At 41.7% G+C, this 22883-nt stretch overlaps 1 protein-coding gene and 1 pseudogene across 1 annotated transcript in view; one reads left to right on the top strand and one right to left on the bottom strand.

The window, feature by feature from the left end:
* Positions 1-263: 263 nt before the first annotated feature.
* LOC27207392 lies at positions 264-22883 on the bottom strand (annotated as a pseudogene).
* The window catches only part of LOC6738675, a 67510-nt gene continuing 56287 nt past the window's right edge, over positions 11661-22883 (top strand). The window contains exon 1 of the mRNA XM_016169253.2: positions 11661-12229. The gene's annotated coding sequence lies outside the window, so the exon portion shown is untranslated. The remainder of the gene's footprint in view (positions 12230-22883) is intronic.

Raw genomic sequence — 22883 nt, 5'->3', positions numbered from 1 at the left:
ACATGTAATATATTTTAAAATATTGGTTAATGTTTATTTTTATTATTTAATGTAACAAAGTTTGAGAGAAAAGACAACCCGACTACTTCTACTTTCAATGACTTATCCGCCTTTCCACAACTCTCGTTGTATTACCATTCATTTCGATTTCAACTCAGCAACTTATTTTCGATCATTCCTGCCATCAGACCTCCTGATCCTATCGATAGTTTCCTATCACACTGCCACCACCATCATTTTTGACTTACATTTGTACATTTATTTCGTTGTAAGTAATCACGTGTTGATAATTTAGATGAGGATCTGCGCAGGAGCAAACGCGTAGTTGAGTGGTGCGGAGTTGGCCAAACGCGAGGATTAGGCCAATGCAGCAGCCAAAGGAGTAGCAGCGTACTTGGCCACCAGTAGCAGCAGTAGCAGCAACGGGAACAATCTCAGAAGCAGCATCGATGCCATTGTTGTTCCTGGCGATAATCTGGCTACTGGTGGCGGTCTCAGCGCAGGCGACTGGGGGTCCTTTCTAAAAAACGTACGTATTTGAACATGGTGAAATCAAAGACACTAGAATAACAAGATGCGTAACGCCATACGATGTTTTGGCACACGATTTTTTCGGCGTGGCTCTAGAGGTGGCTCCAGGCTCTCTCGAGTTTTTGTTCAAGAGCGAGAGAGCGGAGAGCTCTACAGCAATTGACAGCAGACAAGTCTATGCGTGCCCACGTGTACTCACGCATTGTAAATTTGACAAAATGTGCCCTTTACCATAGGTGTTCTTAGCCTTTAAATTTATATAATATTTGATTAATTGGCACCCTGTGAAAAATTCTTGTTTTGTATTGCCCTAACGTTCTTATGTACAAAATATACCAAAATAAATTTCAAAAATTACTTTATATTAGAATATTTGTCATTAGAGTATTCAGCTTGCGACGTGTGAAAAATTAATAAGGCAATTATTGTTGATTGCGTGTGTCCGCACTTTGTTCCTCAATATATTACTTTTGCAATAAACAGTTCTCATATTTTTATTTATTTTATAAATTTGTATAGCTTAATAGACTCGGAATTCGGGAAACTGCATAGTGCCAAACCAATGTATGGCCGTTACGGATCTTGTTATTCTAGTGTCTTTGGTGAAATATTTCGTTGTCTGGCTTCTTCGGAAGGCTTTGATATCCCACTGCTCTTCGTGGAGCATATTTATACCCAAATGTGCGCTCAATTAAATGCGTTGACAGTCTCCCGTTATTTCCCACTGCTGACTGCAGAAGGTGGAATAACTCTTGGTGGCCACTGAATTCGACTGCCCGAGGTCACAGACGCAGTCCCGATGCGGCGTATAAAGAGTGGTATGGAATGTGTTGTGCCGTGACAAGATCAAGATTCCGAACCGAAAGCACCAGATCCATAATCAAAATGTTAAATGTTAAAATCCGTAAGTTTGGAATCTTAGCTTTCTGTCCTATTTACTTATTGTATTTTATTCACAGGCCGTCCTTGCCTTGGCTATCGTGGCCTGCATCCCTGGCAAGCCTGGACTCCTTGGTGCGCCTTTGGCCTACACTGTTGACGTGGCTTACTCTCCTCCTCTGACTCACTCTGGTCCCGCTGTCGTGGTAGCTGCTCTCGCTCCAGTATATCCGCTGCCAGTAGTCAAGTTACCACTCGGAACCACAATGGCATCGCTCATGCTCTTGTGATTGCTCCCGTGTCTGATCCACTTGTGGCCAAGTACACGGCCGCTCCTATGGATGCTCCATGACCTACTCCTCGCCTTTGGCTTACTCCGCAGCACTGAGCTACGCCGCAGCTTCTGCATCGCTCCTTATCTAAATTACTAAGCTGTGATCACCTCGGAGACAACGATAATAAATGGAGATATAATAAAACGCTATTCAATTGTATATTCTCTTTTAACACGTTTCAAATGAATATTTATTTCAATGAAAAATTGGCTCTGATGAACGTACACGAAAATGATTGCTAGAAAATTGCCCAGCATTGATGAAAAATAATTCCGAGAATACACTCTAACGCCATCTAATCTAATCTAATCTGATACTTTTCTTAATTACAGTCCTAATGTTGAATCTATCTGTTGAATCTAAATTAACTGCAAATTTCAAAAGTAATGTAGTGATTCAGAGAATATTGGTGCTTTGCTAATTATTAACGAAATACTAGAGTTGCGTCTGCGTTTCTAAAATTTCCCTGCTGAACTGTTGTTACATACTTTTTAACGAATCTGTATACCCTTTTTTCAGTTTCAATGCTTTTTAAGCAATAAATTAATGTAAAGTTGTCAATACTTGACTAATGAAATATTTTTAAGCAGTTTTATTTGACTGCTATAGGTTTTGATTTTAAATTCCCAGATTAATAATTCTATTATATTAACCACAACTAAAACATGTTTATTTTGCAGAAACGTTTCTACTGCTTCTAACCAATTGTGTATGTACATGCTACTTGGGCCTAATAATTAACCTTGCTGATAACCCTCATCAAATCACCAAACTGCCATCCACACCATTCCATGGTGCTCCATTATCAAATCCCAGTTGGATGTCCGGAGCCTGAATCAACACAATTCAAAGCCCACCCAGAAGTCGAAACCCGTTTTCGGCACCATCGTTCATTCATCATCGCCGCCTGGCACTTGGCAAATTTACACAAGCCAGGTAAACGGATAGACAGAAGGACGGAGCCAGCCAGAGCCGAAATACAATTAAAACCCAATCTAAACTCAAATTTTAAATCACAAAAGTTATCAGTTACCTTTCGGCCAGCAGCAGCAGTAGCAGCCGCACGTAAACTTTGGCCAGAATCTGTAAGTTTGCAGCTGAATCTTGGTCAAAAGATACGGCTACGACTCCATACACACGCACCTTTGGCAAACACACTCAATTATAGATACAGACAGACAGTGAGACCCACAAACTTCCGTGGAAAACTTCTCGGGCACTTGGAAAATGAAGCGAATCCTGGCCGGCAGACGGGCCGTTTCCAAGTTCGATTTCTGGCATTTGCTGTGCTCGGCAAAATGCATTTGCCATTCCAAACTAGTTCCAATTGATTAAGTTTCTGGTTAATGGATTGTTTACATATCTAAGCAGGCCGACTCACAGAAGTGCAACTCTGCAACTTTTGGCAATCACCACTAAATGGTAATCACAAATTCACTGCCTGACTTAATCTTCTATTGGGCCAAAAAGCAAAATACAGATGAGCAGTGGAAATTCCACAAGGTATTTAAGTGGCAAATGGTCAAATCACATTATATTTTACTGCACTTCATTATGATGGTTCTATAAGTTTTGTCGTTTATTTATCACTAAGCCAATCGAATCGCAAGCAAAATTTTGTTAAATCCAACCTATTTCTTATAGCTACTACTTTAAAACAGTTATCCCCCTTGCTTTTTCCGAGTGCCCACTAAAAAATGCATAATTATTTTCCTTTATGCCATAAAGCAGATTAAAAAACTTTTGTTTTTAATTAGAAGAAGCGCTGTTTCGGGCAACAAAAGAAGGCATGGAACTTGCGAGTAACTTTGCAAACATTTCATTGCGCGCATATAAATTACATGGAGAAAGAAAAGCGTGAAAAGCGCGAAAAGCGCGCAACATTCTTGCCAAAAACGATATGAAATAAAACCGGATGAAAATCAAAATTAATGCAAAGCTCTCTTCCAGCAGACAATGCGGCGTATGCGCAATGAGCTCTGCAATTCTTGGCGAAATTACGCATACGCCCCCTTGCCGAAGTGCGAGCGCACTGCGGGCTGCCTTTAAGTTGCGCCAGGGAATGTGAATTAATTTCGTTTTAATTAAGTTCCCATAAGTTTATTAAATTTAACAAGCAGGCCCCAGAAACACATACACAACCACCAAGCTCGCTGCGACAAAAGGACCAAGAACTATGTGCGGGAACCAGATGACGACTACGACTCCTGGCCTGGCACATAAAACGTTTCAAAATTAATTAACAACTTATTTGCATTTTGACGGTTCTCGAGGTGCTGCGGATTGTGCTTGTATGGATGTCGGCGTAACAAGATAAAGGAGTCCTCATCATGTCGGAAAACCTTTGACACAAATTAAACTTGTGCTTTGGCTTATAAGATTTAAGTTCACTGAGATCGATTTTCCGGCAAAATTCTTATTTCTCACTTGTGTTAATAATATTGGCTCTTAATTCAAATCCATTAATAATAGAACGCAATGAAACTCAACATCAAACAACTAACTTACACGGCAAGTTCAATGAACTGTGAGAAGCAGCGAAACAACAAATTAAGATGATTAAATATGCTCATTTCAGACGAGCTAGTGCTTAGACTCAAGTAGTTTCCTCCTCGACTGGTGCTAAATGTACATTAGATTCATAAGCTGCAATCCTTTTATACATTTTCAATTAGCATAAACTTTTAAGTTGCCCAAAAGCCGACTCTGTGCAAATTGGCAAAACCCGTTCAACCAAATTAGTTGTTCAATTTTCCATTCGGCTGTCGGTGTGATTCGTTTGAGTGTGTTGGCGCAGGCCAATTTTGTGCTTATCGTTTCATTGTTTATGTTAATTTCAGCACATTTAATTTTAGTATTTTACAGTGGGCTCCGCCACTTGGTTCGTCCTGCCCAGTTGGGCCGAAATGTTTTGCGGTCCGTTTATCGCCTGATGCGAGGGGCAGCAAATGAAATGCGGTATGCAAATTGTGACGTTTTTGTAAAACACCAAATAAGCTTCTAATTAAGTTTTCATGATTGCTGGCATAACAATGTTATGGGGTCGAATTGCCCACCAGACCTTATCGGGTGGTGCACGGATTTCATTTCAAATATTTGCCCACGAGGCTGCATGGAATTTCTCGTTTTAGCGCAAATTTGAGGATTATCTCTGCGCAAATTAAATATTTCGGCTCTGGGGGACTTAATTTCAGCTTTAAGCGAGCCTCGATTATCTCCATTTGACTCCATTCAAATTCAGTTGACATTCGCTTATCAACTGCAAATCGCTTGAGGAATATATATTCCCCGGCCACTAAGATGCCTTTTGTTTTCACTTTCCTCCAGCTGCCAATGCCATTAACTCATTTTGCATGTCAGCTGAGCTCAAAAAGTAAAATTTCGATGCATTAGGGCGACGGTATCCTCGCTTTTCCCACCCCCACCCCCTCCACTGTTTTCCCACGAGACTTGACACTAAAAAAATATGCGAAGCAAGTCGGAGCATCGAAACAATGACGGAAAATGTCGTGCATAATTTAAAGGAAAATTCTGCGGAAAACGATGTCAAGGTATTGCTGACTGAGTTCTTTGGGGGGTTGGCTGTGACTGCGATGATAATGGTGCATGTCCCAAAAGGATTTTCCCTTACAGCATTAGCTGTTTAATCTTGATGCAGATTGGGAGGCTTTAAGAAGCTGAGTCTGACGTGGGAAGCTAGTAAGCTGCGTTAGTTGGGCACACATGACATACAGTAGGATGCACATCGTCTATATCAGGATAAATTTAAGAGAAGTATATAACAATTCGCGGGAAAAATGCATTCAAAAATATAGATCTACATTTATAGGTGTTTTCAAAAAACCATCTTAATGTCAATTTTTCACCTCGTGGTTAGCGCTGAATTGTACTATTTAGTTGCATTGTACACTGTGTTAGCATTTTACGGCTACGTCTTAAGTAAACTTTTAAAGATTTTCCATCCCATTTGAGCGTTAACTTTCGTATACTTAAATAGCAAAGTTTGCTCTTTTCCCCCCAATCCCGAGTCGACCTCTACTCCTTTCATAAATATATTTGCCATTCAAATGCAAACGCTTTGCTCATAAAATTGTACCAGCTGCAAATAAAAGTATTTCAACAAGTCTGTATATACATAAAGCATTTGTCAACGGTTCCGCTCAAGCTTCCCGTTCCCGTTCCCCTTCCCGCTGCCAACAACCTTAACTCCCTTTCCGTGCCGCTTTGCCTTTGGCGAGTCATTGAGGCGACTCCTGCGCTGATCCTGTTCCTTGTTGAAAGCTGCATTTCCGGTCACTAATACAAGTCAAAGTACAAAGTTGCTTGGCTGCCTGACTTCCCACACCAGCCCACTTTTGGCTGCACTGAGAGGAAAATGTTAAAGTTATTTTATCAATATGATACATATTAATTGTCAGTACCAAGCACGTATTTAGTATCAAATTTGAATGTTATTTTAATAGAATAAATGAATTTTTAAAGTTCGGAATTATATCTTATAGATTCATTTGAAACATGTTTATTTCTCCGTGGCCTCTTCTCTACTTTCAACTCCCTGCGACGGCACTTAGCCAACGCCATTTTGGGCGGCCATCCCATCCTTCTCTCTCTATCCAATTCCCGCAGACCCTCTCCTTCTAGCTCCCTATATCCGTCTCTATCTCTCTGTATGTCGCCGTGCCTCGCTGATGATTTAAGTGCACTTTGATGCACATTTTTCGTTGCTACTTGCAACAGAAGCAGCATCAGCAGCTGCCCCAGATAATTTAATTAAATTATACGCTTCCTTACGTGCGTGGGCGAATGAGGGGAGAGGGGGCGGGGCTCGGCGGTCAGGGGTCAGGGAGTAATGGGTTAAGGGGGGCTCGCATTTTAATAAGGTTTGTTGGTTAGCTAGTTTTGAGGTTGAGCTGAGTGTAGTTTTGGTTTAGTTGCATGCGCCCACACCCCAGCCTCTTTTGGCTTTCGGGGCTCCCAGCCATCTGGGTTGGAAAAGCAAAGGAAAGTGGAAAGTGGAAACGAGTGAGCGCGGAGAAAGGGGCGCCGGGGGAGTCTGATAACTTAACTTGAATGGCTATTGCACCATTTTTTTATTCAGACATTAAAGCACAAAATGGCATAGAAAAAGAAGTAATTATCATTTAGGGAAATACTTCAGTTGCAAATTCAAATTGGTCTTGAAGGATATATATAAGGATAAAATGCTGGAAATCGATTGGATTCTAAAGAATTGAATTCTATATCGATATCTATCTACATGTATGTGAAGGAATTGGTAGCGGAAGTATCACTTTTCATTCAACATCATATATATAAGTTAAATTAAGTTAGAATTATTTGTCTAGCAACAGGAATAAAGCTTCATAAGAACGGAAATTCAAATGCACACGAAATATTACATATTAACAGTAATGTCATAAATCAAAGTCCTTGTCATATAACCTTTCACCATAATAGAAATTTATTGCATACTATACTACATTTGGGACCATATTTTTTTTCTTCTTTAACAACGTTAAAAAGATGAAGCTAACCGGCTGCGTTAGCAAAAAGTGTTAAAAGTTATTCGTCAACGTCACAACATCGTTGATGGTGCCACACACACCGTAACCAGCAAAAGATAGGTAAACAAAAAATAAAATAACTCACAAAAACATATGCCAAAAAAAAAATTGAATACATTCAGTGTTCATAAAGTCATCATGTTTTCATATTTCAAGACTGCAACCACATTGCTGTTTGCCCATGTTCTTAAAGTGGTAACTGCCCAAAAAAGAAACTCCGCAAAAAGTTTCTGGCCAGCAAAAGGTAAACAAACTCTCGCAAATTCCCAGCAAACAAACTTCAACTTGAACACACCCAAAATGTCTTCATTTTCACCTGTTTTCAAATGCTGTGCCTCCTTTTGCTTTCCACATAACGCCCAACACAGTTGCAAATGTGCAGAGACGACAACACGGGCGGCAAAAGAAAAACCTCAGACCCAAACATATTTGCATAAACAGAACCCCACTTTGATGGTTTTGCGGAAAGGGCCGAGAATGTCCAGGGTGTTTCAACTATCATATGCAGTTGGTCCAAAAGCTCTAAATTTTTATGAAATATTTGGTTGCTTCTTTTGGTTTGGTTAGCGGGGAGTTCTGTTGCCCCTGGGAAAGTAATATTACTTAAATCATATGTGTTTCATGCTATTTTTACTTCACTTATTTAATCATTAACTTAACTTCGAAGTTGTTTTATAAATGGATCTTGTTTCATATTCCTTTTGCAACACTACCACGCCCGAAAAGAGTGTTCTAAATTTGCCTTAAACCATCGCAAACCCATGGAGTCCTCTCCACATTTCTTGCTGTTGTGCGGCTGTGCTTGGCATCATCAGGTTAGTGTTTAACCTCTGCAGAGTGCTGCAGTCCACTCAAAAAGTCTTTGACTTGCCATTCCACAACCCCTTTTGGCCAACTTGGGCCGGGCAAAAAGCCGAGGCAACCAACCAGTAAACCGAGGCAGCCAGTCAGCCAGAGTTAACCAGTCGCCGTAGTCATCATCATCCTTGCCAGCATCATAATCTCCAGCATCATAATCGCCGTAGTCGCTGCTCGGCATAGCTTTTAGCCACTCGGCTTGCTCTTTAACGCGTTAACGGGTTAAGTTGCCTTTTGTGACCATGTTTTGTTTTTAGCCATGCCTAAAACAACAAGGGTGCACCACAAAAATACGTTCTTGACACCGTATTTTTTCGCACGACTGCAAGTAAAAATGTTCTTAAAGTCGAAGCATTTTGTTACTAAAAATAAAATACCAATTAAGGATGACGAGATCCCCGACTTGAAATAGTATATAATACAAAAGTTTAATCGTGCTAATTATTATCGAAGTTTTGTGACTTACAAGCATATTTTTATTTTGAGGTGGACAACGATATTTTGCTCAGTGTACACGGATATGGAAACAGAACACGGACGGTTTATGTGTAATTAGCCACGCCGACTTAGCCATAATCCGTGCGGCCGCCGTGTTAAATGCCTTGTGGACAGATTTTAAAGCCAACTCTGAGGTGACTAAAGCCACCGCAGCGGCAAACCGACAGATTTATCCCATTTTAATCGACTGGTGAAAGCAGGAAAAATGCTGAAACCACGACCTCCAGGAACTTAATTTTTCCGAGCCGCAACAACTGTGGCTACTTCATCTCTTCGACCGCGCTTTCAACTCACTTCCAGGCGGAATGAGACAAAAAACCAGATGGGGGTTACTGAGTGTCACTAGCTGACAACCCCCCGATGAACATAGGCGTGGTGTCCTGTCTAGGACTTAGCACGACTTCTTTCTCCCCCCGCCGATTTTCCCAGCCACCCATTTCTGTCTGAGACCTGTCGCACTGCCTGCGGTTTTGACCCTCCAATTTAAGCCACGTTCGCCCTAGGAAAGCAGTTTATGGTCTACAAAATTCATACTAAATCGAACAAGTCTGTACATTTTGTAACAGTGTATTGATACCTTAAATCTTGTATGGAAAATGTAATAATAATGTATATTATAAGTAAAGAAAGTCAAGTGAAAATCATTGTCATATTATTATTATGTTATTACTTGATTGCGTGTGAATATCTGAATACTATTAAGTTTCGTATCTAAAAGTTTGTTGTGTGTAGCTCAGTAAGTCAGTAGGGCTCATAATAACGATGAAACTTCCAAAACTATCCTTGGCTAAGGCTAAGACTGGCATTAAAGTAATTCAAGACCGTTTCCATCTCTCGGGAGCCAACGACTTATCCTCGTGCAATCATTACTTGCTTAGCACATCACGCGTCTTAAAGGGAAGGCGAACCCTATTTTCTGGATTTCATTTCAAAGCATTTTTTCCACGCCCTCTGCGGCATTTTTCTTCCGCAGAACTTTGTCATAATTTTGCAGTGAGGCAGGCACGTCGACTTCCACGGACTCCGCACTCCGGACTCCTGACTCCGCCGACTCCTGCGAGTGCCCGGAATCCTCTGACGCTCGGCCCCGGGCCTCAGCTAGGCTGTCAGCGTGATAACTCCTTTTCGTGTTAAACATTTTCAACTCGCCTTGAGTGCGCGGCTTGTACGGGTTCCATGGGCTATATGGGTTGTACGGGTTTCACGGGCTGTACGGGTTGTATGGGTTATGCAGCAGCTGTCGCCTGTGCGGACGCACACAAACAAGGTCCTGCACTCACACTCATGTGCACTGGAAGAAAGTTGTTCCTTAAAGCGCCGCTGTTAAAGAAACTGAACCATTCTCTGAATGAACATGAATTCAAATGTATCTTTTGTTATCTCTCTTTAAAACTTTCTTTGTAGGAACGAAACTCACACTTCTTCTATAGAATGTTTGTTGAATGCAGGTAAACGAAGTGAGAAGTACTAATATTTTTTTCATAATTAAAGAGGCTTAAATTGTGGCACGAACACCTGACATTTTAGTGGGTAGAGCTTTCTTTCTTGCAGTGCAAAGATGCTTCCCTGTCGACTCGGTCACACTCTGACTGCCGAGCGTCCATTGGATGGAGGGTGGTGGCAGGAGGACTCCGCCGCGTGTCCTGCGAGGCTACGACTCTTTTGGAGTCAACTGCATGTCAGTTTTGTTCGCTCCTCCAGCCTTCGCCTGCTTTTGATTACAATGCTGGTTATGTTCTCACCCTCGGCGAGTGAGAGTGCGAGTGTGTGTGTGGCAGCCTCGTCCTGCTGGATCCTGCATCCTGGATCCGGGATCCTGGATCCCGGCATCGCTTGCCTCTGATAACACGTTAAGTGCGCTTGTTTATCCAGCAAGATAATTTGGACAAGTGTCACCTCTCGGATTTTCACGCGCCGGCTGCAAAATAAAAAGTAACCCCTGCGAAAATGTCGCAACTTTTCTGAAATATGTACGAGTATGCATGCATGCAGGTCGCCAGAAACTAACTAACTAGCTGCAGTTGGGGTTAACTGCCGCTGGATCAGGTGCAAGACCGGGCTGGGAACCTGGCTTTGGTCCTCCTGGACCGGGATTGTCTCATTTTATTTTGCGGTGCCCGCCGTAATTTCGCTTCCAGCCAGCGCTTCGTGGCATATTTTTTGTTTTCCGGCAGAGGGGCGTACGCGTAATTGGTGTTTGTGGTTAGTTTCGGGTTTGTCCGCACCAAAAGGCAGATGCCACCTGGTGGCACAGTGGGTGTTGGCACTTTAATGTTGGCTTAGGCTGCTGCTAAGCTCTGATTTACTCTATAGGAATTTAGGGTAGATATTCCTCTCAAAGGGTTTTACTTTAAGCGCTTCTCAGGGCATGGAATCATGTATTTTCCCACAGTTGTTCATTATTTAGAGCAACTTCAATATAATACATATTGCATTGTGCTTCTTAAAGGTCCTTTAATATAGATCCCAAATAATCCCATTACTATCCTTCACCTCAAATTCCTGCTTCTTTATAGACTGTCCACAAAAAGCAGCCCAACTCGATGTGTCTTGGAATTTTCGGACATTCCGAACAATCCGAGCTCACCTGACCATCGCAATGCCGTGCCAGAATTAACCCACATTAACCGGAGTCAAGTTGAAATCGAGAACACAATATCCTCGGAAAAACGCGCATGTCCGTCGGAATCCCTGACGCATGCAACATTTTTTGACAGCAATCAGATGTTTTGGAATGTTGGCGCCCAGACACACACACACAGACGCAGGGGCAAACGCTCACACCGACGGAGAGAGCTTTGTTTTTGTTAACCTTGCCTAACGACGAATGGCGAAAACAAAACAAAAACGTGGAGAGGCAACAGCGAGAGTCGGAAAAGCGGGAGCACGTGCAGAGCGGAGGAAAATGAAAATCTTGGCTGCGCGTGCGCACAAAATCCGCTGAATGGAAGTGCCAGAGAGGCGAAAGCTTCTTTTTGGCCTGCCTTTCGGGGCGTCCAGGATTCCGAGTTTGTGGCCAACTCATTACGTTCGAACGTCAGTAGTTGAAACAAGGACGCGTTACGTGCAGAATACCCAGCGCGCAGCCAGGGAAAATCGCATAAATCGCCCAGCGCGTTGAGTTAAGCGGATGAAGTTAAAAATTGAATAGAAATACAGCAATGAAAATGCAGGAAAATTGTGCTGCCTAAGTGCTTAAGTGCTCTAGTGCCCCGTGTGTTCTTGTGCTTTTTCCCAGAGCAAAATTGTGCCGAATCAGCAGATAGTCGTTACGTATACGCAACGTGTGCGGAGTGTTGTTTTATTGATTGCCCAGCAGCAGAGCCACACTCAAACCACTAGGAAAATGCTGATGAAACAGTGAGGATTTAAAGAGCAGCCTCCGCTCCGAGGCTCGAGCAGTGAAATGCGTGCAGCTGACAGTCAAGGTCGCCGACGCCTCATGTCACCCACAAAAACATAAGGATCTACAGAGCAAAAAACAATTCTAATTCTAAAAGCAAACGAGGCATCTTCGCAGCCAGTTTCCAGTCATCAGCAGCTCATCAACTAAGCGAACTTAAAGTAAGCAAAGTGCCAAGTCAGTCAAAAAGTAAAAGAACAAAAATTGAAAATTCCTTTCCTGCCGCACTTGCAAGGATGGGGCAAAAATTCGGTGTGGAAAGGAGGTAATCCCACCGAGAAAGGCTGCCCTCCTTGGTGTGTGTGCCGTAACTTATCTCCTCGGTTAGACACACATGGATACATTATGTACGGCAGGATATATGTACATATATGGGGGAACAATCCTTAAGGCGGCTACAAAGAAAAGTCTCCTGCCGCTGGATTTGTACTTGTACTCTTTCTTTTAGGACTACAAACTGTTGGATTACTGGTGTATTGGTTATTTTTGTGTGCCCCGGCTGACATAGTTTTTGGCTTTGGCTTTTGTCTATTATTTACGGCCTGTGACTGCATTACAGGTAGCCCAGCCAAACGAACTTTGAGTCAGGTCAGGACACAGATTTCCGGACTGGAGTGCTTGAGTAATGAAAATGTTACTTCACCGCTTTGTTTTCGGATCTGTGGCAGGCAAATAACTAATGGAATTGAGCATGTAACTCAAATTGGGGACTTTCTGGCAGCGGATGAGCTTACTTAGTACTTTCATTTAAATATTTAAAAGTATTCCATGTGAGGATAATGTTAAGAAATGTGCATAAACTCCTTCAAAAACGTTTGAATATAAGCACAAAGTTAAAAAATATATCTATAGTTGGATATTTTGGATATGGTGCTGATTTATAAAAATATGTTATATATGGCGCTCCTGTAAACCAATTTAACCAAGAACATTATTGGCTCAAAGATTCAAGTACATTTCAACAGGATTCTGAGAATTGTGTTCTTCATAAAACGCAGACTTGTCATTAATTTAATGACTATGAGGTATTTGAAAAGTTATGCTTTAAATGAGTCTCAAAACTTTCCTGCTCTCGTATCTCGCTCGTCTCAAGTTAATTTCGCTTAAAGATTGTTGATGACGACCCATTTGCGATATCTACATTCGCCCCTTTCAACTTTGTCATTCTACGGGTACAAGAAAAAGGAGGCGAACATCAACTCACATCAAGTGGAGGTTCCCGCCCACGTGGCGTATGAGTTATGCATTATGGCTTGCCGCTTCGAGTCTTTCCCCAAATATATTTCCATCATCAGAGGCACTTTGTTTGCTCTACGCATTACGACAAATATTTGCCCATCGGACAACATATTCTTGTGTTGTCTTCTGGCTTGTTCTGCCGTATTTTACTCTGCTCTGCTTTTATTTTCTCTGTGTTTTCATACTTGTTTGTTACTTTGGCTTGTGGGCCGTGCGAGAACGAGGTCAGAGCTAAAATCTAAGCCGTAAGCTCTACCCAAAACAGCTGATGTCAGCAGAATATGTGTGCACGTAACGTGTTTTTTGTTTCTGATTCTCCAGAGAAATACACAGAAAAAACGATGTTTAGTATATCAATAGGTATGGCAGTGAAACTTCCATAACTGGATTTCCATACATCGAACTTACTAACAGGAAAGCTCGATTTTTAGGCAGCAGAGAACTGTTGAAAACGTGAATTTTGTTGTGTTGTAAATGATGGTAAATGTTTCGTTCCAAGAACAAAGTAAGAAGTTCAAAAAACACATTATCTTTCGTATTCATACAATCAATTAAAATCATTAAAGTTTAAAAACCATTATTATGTTAGGATGTGCAAATTTATAGATGGGAGTTACGACTTCAATATCCCTTAGTATTAATAACAAAATTCTATTCAAATATGGTAGTGAGTTACCTTATAAAAATTGTAATATCAGAAAATGTCCAAAATAAATCCATTTAAATATGGAAAACCGCCAAAAGTGTAATGGAACTTAGTGGTATTTCTTCCGAGTGTTAGGCAAACCTCCAAGTCAGTGGACAGTGGGTGTGGGCTTGGAGGTGGTGCCCCAACAGCCACTCGACCATGGCCGAGAGCGGTGTCAAAGACTTTTTGCGGACTTTGATTTATCTGCAGTGCAGCCCGCAGGCGACTGCTGCACCCACACACTCACACTCACGGACTGGTTGTGAGTTCTGGCATAAATTAAGTGTTTATTTTGGCTTCAGCTGGGATATCGTTACATTTTATGCATGCCAAACTTCCTCGGCTGGTCATCATAAATTTATTCTGTGTAGCCTGCTTTTAGGCGCTACTGGCAGTGCTCGCTTGTGTGGGTGGGGGAAACGAAAGTGTGCCAAATCGGAAACGGAAATGATCGGAATTGAGGAAAGTACTCCCTTCGATTTTCTTTGGCATAGTTTATCACATCATTGGCGCTATATAACTATAACTAGAGACGTCCATTTATTTTACCATTTAAATCTCGAAGTAAAATTTATGGACTTATAACTTAAATAATCAATTCAATTCAACTGGCTGATCAGTTATATGAGCACTTAAGCCTATACATAATAATCAAGCCAGAAAACAATTTGTTTTACTTATATCCTCTCATTCGAAATAGAGAGGCAACTAATAAACATTGGTTTTGCCACTTGGCCGCACACACAAGATTCATGTTATTTATATAAGCTTCTTCCATTTTTAAAGCTAATGCCGTATGCACATTTCAATCTCGGACCGGAATAAAAAAGAGAGAGAGGTGAGAGGTGGCGGCGAGAATAGGAAACTCTCGCTGATTTATGTGCTAGTTTTCCTGGCGATTTCTCGCTTTTTTTCCTGCGCTTTCCATTTTCGCTTTGGCCCCCTCTAACTAGTTTTTGAGAGTTGTGCAGCAGCATTTTACTCCAATTAAATTTTCATGCCATATGAGCATTTCGCACAGCAACTGGGACAACAACAAGGACGAGAGCTCACACAACGAGACGCTATTTTCAATTTCCGCTGCACAGAAGTACAGAAAGGAATGCGATTTTTAACACAATTTCACTTTGCCGGGCGAACAACAGGCTGCGAGTGTGCCACTGTGTGAGTACTTGGCATAGAAAACGTTGACGACTAAAAACAACAGGCCAGACCCCATCGAAAGCACCCGCTCCCCCTGCCCATTGCCACCCATTCCCACCCACTCCCGCCCACTCCCGACCAATTCCATCCGACTCAAAACCCGACGACCCGACACATCGACCCAGAAAACCCTTCGCCTCACTCACCGACTGACAGTTCAAGTCAAAATGCCCTTTTATTGAGATTTAAGCATTTTTGGGTCATTTCCGAATTGTGTTTGCGCAACAGAGATAGACGCTGGCGGAGCGAGAGGGCACGGCCGGCGTTTAAATATTAAAAACCTTGTAACGAAACTACTAGGAAGCCCGGAAAATCAATAACCAACAGCGGCCAGAGTTGAAGGCTAAACGTGGCGCTACAAAAATAAAAGGCATCGGACGAGCCAGTGGAAAAAAAGGAAACATTAAGCCAACAACCAAAATGGGCATTTTGCATGCATAGATACATGAGATCTGCGAAGGATGGCCGCACATGATGAAAAAGGATACACATGGCTGCGAAAAAATGAAACAACGAAGGGCAATGAAAATGGAAAAGTTGTTAAAACGCTTGTTTTATTGGCATTTAGCCTCAGCTTGTTTGAGAACACAATATAACACGAGATATTGTAATGTAAATAGTTGAGCCAACACGGTTTTTCCAACCGTACTTTTCAGCTGCAAAGTAGGGATTTTCCCAATGGGCTTTTAAGTTGCAGTGGAATTTTACACGGAATAAATGTCGCTGGGCGAATTATGAAAACAAGCTTAACAAGTTTTCATAAGGGTTTTTTGTAATGAATGCCTGATTTTAATGTCTCTCTGCGGCAGCACAAATCTATGGCTAATACTTAACAAATGTCATATGTAAAATATTATCATATATTTTATGCAAGTTCCAAATAATGTGAACACTCCACATTAGCCACGAATTCCGCTTGGAACATCAATCAAATTAAAGTATCAGGCATATGTAGCACACCGCTATCCAAATGCGGAACTGGGATCCATTTGCTGGTTGATATATCAAATGTAAATTACCATAATGTGACCGACATTTTATTCGGGGGCTTCCGTGAGCATCGTACTTTCACTTTGACTTTCAGCAAAGCGCTGCTATTTTATATGCCCCCAACCCGCTCCCCCTCCCCCTTCGGGCCAACTCTTCTTTGGGCCATTTCGGCTGCTCTTGGCCCTTTCGCGTGTGTGAGTTTAATATATCGCGCCTTATAATGTACGTACTGCGGGTTGCTGTTTGCTCTTTGCCTTGCATGCTGAAAATGGAACTCGGAACTCTCGGCGTAAAAACAAATTACATGTGGGTTAGCCCCCCCTTTTTCACCACCACCCACCACCCCTTCTTTCTGCCATTTGCAGTCGCTTCAAGGCCACAATAGCGGTCAGGCCGTAGTCGGTCAAAGTTGGTAGCTGTTTGGGTTTGGCTCTGCAATTATATTGTACTGTGTTCCTTTTTTTTTGGTGGGGCAACTCTCGGCTCTAATGAAAAATGTTCGCAGGCAGAGCGGGCGCTTTTCATGTTTTCATAAATAATTAAATTTCTCGTTCTGTTTGGCCTTTGTGCGCGGCGGCGGGAGCGGAATAAAAAATGAAATTGAAACGGGCCCAGGGTCGCCACTAATTAGGAGCGTGTTTCGCTGGACTCGGCTTCGCTCCCAGAACGGATGCATTAAATTTGCAGCGAAAGGAGGAGAAAGTTCGAGGGTCTCCATTCAAGTGGCTTCTTGTCAAGTTGCTGTTGCCAATTATGCAAAGTTTTCGGAGCCAACTTGACGTGGCCAATTGCAAACTGAAGCACTTGGACTGGCTTTTCAACTGCTGCTGTATTTGTTTTCGATACTGCGCCCAATGGTCATTTGCCAAGTTAGGACACAGTGAAGCAAAATAGTTGTCAAAAAAATATGGTGATAAGTTAGAACATTTTACCAAACGCAGGAATCATGGTTCACAAATTGAATTTTCAAAAATCTGGTACTTTTCGGTGTACAAAATAAACCAATAGTTTAGTGGATCAAATTTTGTTTGTATAATGAAAGGCTTTAGTTGAAAGAAATATAAACCAGTTAACTATCTAAATAGTGGATGGTTAGAAGTAAACTATAAGAATTTGTTGAAAATTTATAGCCAACAATTTCCCAATTTCCATGAACAACATATTTAAACGAATGGGGATTAGGTCTATTTACATTTGGGTTAATTTCTTTTAAATGTGTTAAATTTTAAATATCACTATTCTTTAATTTAGCCAGCCTGAATAGTTTACTGATTGAAGTGGCTACAAATTTCGCCACTTGGCATTTTTGTTTGCCAGCCAACTTCTCACATTGTCAGCTTGGCCACAATTACCCAAGGCAACTGAACAATCTGTAAGGGAATATATAAAACTTTGTCCTGATTAAATCGATGACAACCTTTTCCGGCGAGTTCCGTTTTTCCTTTCGAGGATCGAGTGGGTTTCCTTTCTTTGCTGTGTTTTGCCAGGCGAAATTGAACTGTGCCATTGGCAGGCCCAGGAGGGCTGTTGTTTGTTGTTGGTTGCTACACTGGTCCTGCTGCCACGCCCCCTTTATCCTTGGAGAGATGTAACTTCCACGGGGTACTACGTGTCCGTTGCGCTCTGTTTGCGTGAGCCGGAGAAATGCAAGGACCTCTGCGTCTGCGGCTGCTTCAGCTTTTCTTTTATTTTTTTTTTCGCTCACATGCCATTTCATTTTCCGGCTTTTCTATTTCACTTTATTTTTATTTTTGGCGCTGCCAAAGTTTATAAGTTTCGCAGAATTTTCTGCTGTGCCATCGGTTTTGGCCGCTGTCCCAAAAGTCAAGCATCAATTTGATCAACTCTTGGCGCCAGTCTTTAATATGTTTTCAATTTTTTCGCTCTTTCGCATCGAATGCGAGTCCTCAGTTTCGCCATATTTCGGGGAAAACCTCAGCCAGTTTATTGTTTTTCTGGCTCTGAGCTTGTTACACGCCATTTAGTTTTACTCTGCATATGGAAAGGAAAGCGGAAAATGTTTGCCGAGAAAATATTTCAGCTGCGCTTACAAATTTTCATTCGGATTGCAATACTTTCTTGCACATGACAAGAAGTTTGCTGTGCGTTCGCAGACAAAGTTAGTTTGGAAACGATTTTCCTGGTCACAGCAATTGCTTTTTGTGTCTCGTCTTGTTTTTATTGTCGAGCAGCTAATTTGAAAGTTTTCCCAGAAATAAGAAATCAAAAGGCTGATGCCGGACAAATTGCAAAAGTCACATAAATTTCATTAAATCCGATACGCAACGCATCGATAAATGCATCGCATGCTAAATACTATTCGTTAAAGTGAATTCCCATTGAAGGCGGAAAAACAAAAACAGTTTTCCGCTGTCATGCTCGTGTACATTTCGACTTGGCGCTGTTCGATGAAAAATTCAGGCCAACGGACATCATTGTTATCTATCGTCCTTGCTTTGCGGCTGTCAAAAAAATGCCATCAATTAATTTTAAAAGTGGAATTATGAATGGTAAAAACTACATGCGAGTATAAGCCCGTTTATAGGTAAGCAAACAGTGAAAGAATTGAATGGAAAGTGCTTGGAACGGCACAGCAAATTTGAAACTGTTTTTGCCTACTTTTTGTTGGCTGTAATATGATTTGCATAAAAACTAAATAAATTGCCAAGATAAAACTCCACAGAGCTGTGACAGCAAGTGCTCAGACAAAAAGAGAAAAAGTAGAAACGTGACACTCGGTTGCTGGCCACAGAAAATCAAGTGCCAATAAATACCAAAAATTGTACAATAAACACGCGCCGGGCCAAAAGTGCAGGCCGTATTGGAATCCGAAACTAGTGGGTATCGAACATCAAACTGGTTCATAAACAAGTGATTGGAAGAGGCACAGGGCCATATATATACATCTATTTGTGTTTGCATATCCGCAGGCAATTTGTGAAATATTTTATTGAAATTGATTTCGGTTGGCTTAGACTTTGGGGCCTTGAATAATGGAGGGAATATTATTTGAGTGATGAATATTTGGGCAGATATCTACTTTAATAAACAACGACTTTGTTGTAAGATAAAAGTATTATAAAAACATGCATTTTAATGTAAATATTATTGGTTGAATTACAAACGCACTGCTCTGCAGAATATTAAAGCCGTAGTTAACAAATGCATCCAATGTTGTATTTACCCATAACAACTGCATTCAAATTACCTATAAATACCGCATCTAAATGTATGCCAATAGAAATACACTCACCCAATTACGACCACTCCTCTTTTCACTTTCTCCACCTGCCATTCACTGCTGGGAAATTTCATTTTCTAATAGGCGCCAATATGGCTTTGATTGAACGCTCGCCAAAAACTAGGCCACAGAATTCAACAAAAAAAAGGGGAGAAGACAAAAATTGAAGAATTGAGGCCGTCGCCGTTCGCTTCTTTCCGCGCTCTCCCTCCACTTCCCTCCATTTCCCTGCATTTCCCACGATTTCCCAGCGCTGTCTCCGCATTTTCCCCCTTCGCGCAGCTTGTCAAGTGGCTGCTTCAGAGCTCAGTGTTCTGAGCAATGTGGGCTAAGTTGAGCTCTGCTTCTCGTCTATTGATTGCATTAAAGGCGGGATGTTCGGAGAAGCTACCAAATATTACGTATACGTACATTAAAATTCAATTTACGTCCGTTCGATTCCGCTGCTGCCGCCTGACAGCTTGAACTTTAATTAAAGCCACGAACGACAGGGTGATAAGGGTCATTGATTAGGAAACATGGCCCCGAAACTGGCGAGCACGTGTGCCAGTCCCTATAAATGAAATGAAAAACCCGAGAAATCGACACACACACACACACACTGCATCAAAGGACATAATCAAACATCAACAGCGAGCAAAGTAAATGTCGCTGATGTAATTTATTGTTCGAGGTGTCGCCGCAAATGGAAACGACACCTTTCGGCTTGGTTCGGTTAATTAAAGAATATAAATAAATGTATGGTCTGTGCACTAAAAATAAAAGCAGGCACCTTTGTGGTTTCCAATTATTTATGAGATTGGTAAATAATATGCTCTTCAATTTATCGGACATATTAGCTGTTTAAAGTATGCCAAAAGGATACATTTTTATAGATTTATATAAGTATATACATTTTCTTTGAGTGGTTCTTGATGAAGAGCCTCTTCTTGATGAAGGTGCAAGATATTGCCAAAATATTTGACTAATTAAGCCATTCAGCGCGGGACGGACTACGGGCGACTTCGTGGTTGTCTGACATTCTGGCCATAATGTTCTGGTGACACGCAAACACGTAGACAATCGTTGCCATCGGAGGCACTGACAATGGGGATTCCCCTCTTTGGGGACGAAACAGAATAATTTCGGGAGTTGGACTGGGCATATTTGAAAGTTTTGTCGCAGCACTCCAAATGGCTGTTACTGCTACTGTCATTATTATAGTTATTTGTCAGCATTAGTGCAGTGGAAAGTGGCGCTGACTAAACAAATTAGCACATTTTCGTGTTGCTATAGAATGCTATTTCTAGCTTCTGCTGGGCTGTGCCGTTCTCCCTTGCAGGTGACAGCCAGGTGAAGTGTCCTAATGAAGGTACGAGGGAAATGGCTCCAAATGGGCGGTGGCCATTAGTTGGCAGGGTGGATTTTCAGATTTCGGGCTTTAGGGGCGCATAATGAGGAGTGTTTCACGAATGTGGACTGAAAATCTGCACAATTTGGGCCAGGATTCTCCCCGTTGGGTCTGCCATTGCTTTATTCTCAGCATATTACCGAAAAATTACTAAATAAGTGGGCGCAATGAGTTCCAGTTACGTGTTAGTGTTCAAAATGGAATTGGCTTGGATATGTACCAAGGCTCTCTTTGTTTAATTAACTATATATACATGAAATGAGTAATCAAATGGGGAGATCCTCGCACAGCTTCCCTACTATAAATTTGTTGTAAATTCTTTAGGTTTCTGTTTTTAGATAGATATTCTTAATTGATTGTGGTATACATTGTGCAGATTGAATGTACTCTGTTAAAGAAATAGTGCAGTGAAGCTCTTACTTTAGGTAAAACTTTTGTTATTTCCAATAGTTAATAGTTATTTTCTAAAGAAGATGTATACTTCTATAAATGTAGCAAAAAGTTAAAAACCTAAGGTACAGAGAGTAATCAGCCAACTAGTATCCCCTAAATTATGAACTCGAATATTAAATTGAACAGAGTTGTGTAGAAAGTAATTAACCAATTTAATTGTGCCACCATTCACGGTTGAAACTGAGCAAAAACTGCTCTAGAAAATGTAATCAACTCGAATTTCAATCAGCCATTAAATTTAAAAAATTTCCCCAGCTAGTTATGCACATTTTACAGTCTCTGTTTTATGGCAGGCACATTCCCCAGATTCCCCCAGTTTTTCCCAGCTGTTTACATTCTTTTAGTACGCCACCTCTGCCACCTTTCCCCACTCTCACCTCGACTACCTATGCTTTTAATTAAAGCCACAAAAATGCAGCACACGGGAGAAAAACAAGGCGAGAGACACGTTTTACTGCAACCAATTAAACCGTAACGAATACATTATAATTTTATTTTTATTTTAATATTTATGTGTTTTTCGCTATGCGCCCCAAGTGAGCACCTGACTATGTGTGTGTGTCATAAAACGGCGCCCAATTACTTAAAACTAACGAAAAATCCCCCTCCAGTGTCCCCAGATCCCCGAAGTCGTGTGCAGCTCTCCCTCCGCAAAAATAAATATCACACCTTTCCAGCCGCCCCCACATATCCGTTTTAAAATGGATGTATATACCCTAGTTTTCCTCCAAGACAATGAAAGCCACTACAACTACAACTACACAGCCACGCTTTTCCTGGCTCGGGCTGCGTGTAGTGTGCAGTGTATTCCGAGTAATCAAAAATGCAAATCGAGCCCATGAATTTCGAATTAGTTTTTAGCCTGCCAGGACGAAGGGCAGGGGTGGGGGTGGCGGTAGTGTTTAGGCCACGCGGATTTTAGGCTAACGAACACACGTACTCGACTTCGGCCGTATCTCTAGTCGCCCCACAGCTGTACGTGTAACAAATTTGTATCAGTTAGGCCGTGGCCAGGAGGATTGGAGGATTGCGCGGACTGGGGGATTGGATCGTTCCCCGGCAGCGTTTACCTGGTTTACCTGCCATGCCAGCATAACCGAAATCTACGGAACCAGAAAAAAAAAACAGGTAGAAGTACACGAAAATAGTTATCGGCGTGAGGCAACAGTTGAAATCAGAGGCATGGTTGCGTGAGGCCAATTAGGAGCTGCGTATTTGTGCCGCCCGAGGTCGCAAAACACTGGAAAAACTCAATGCTCAATCTTTTTGGGGGCATTTTCCGCATCAGGCCACGTTTGACATGTTTGAGCTTAAAATAGTTCTAGTGGAAGCCAGAAAGAATTTTACATCTATTTTACTTTCTACGGAATATATCGCATGTAAAAACAATTTGTACATTGAAGTCTATCCTAGGATATTTTTATAAAATTATCTCGTAGTTAATGTAAACAAAATCTCTCCTTGCGGAGCATATACTCTCACGATGCCACCTCCGCGATCCAGGACACGAGGCTCAGCGCGAAGTGAGGCCTGTGATTTGTGGCCTCTGTTGGTTTTTGACTCGGGATGATCCTGTGCCAGTGCCTCCGCCCAGCTCCATTTGGACCCCAT

The sequence above is a fragment of the Drosophila simulans genome, chromosome 3L, assembly GCF_016746395.2.
Source record: "Drosophila simulans strain w501 chromosome 3L, Prin_Dsim_3.1, whole genome shotgun sequence".
In the NCBI taxonomy this organism is placed as follows: domain Eukaryota; kingdom Metazoa; phylum Arthropoda; class Insecta; order Diptera; family Drosophilidae; genus Drosophila; species Drosophila simulans.
Note: the sequence above shows the minus strand (reverse complement) of the source record. Positions and strands in the feature narration are given on the sequence as shown.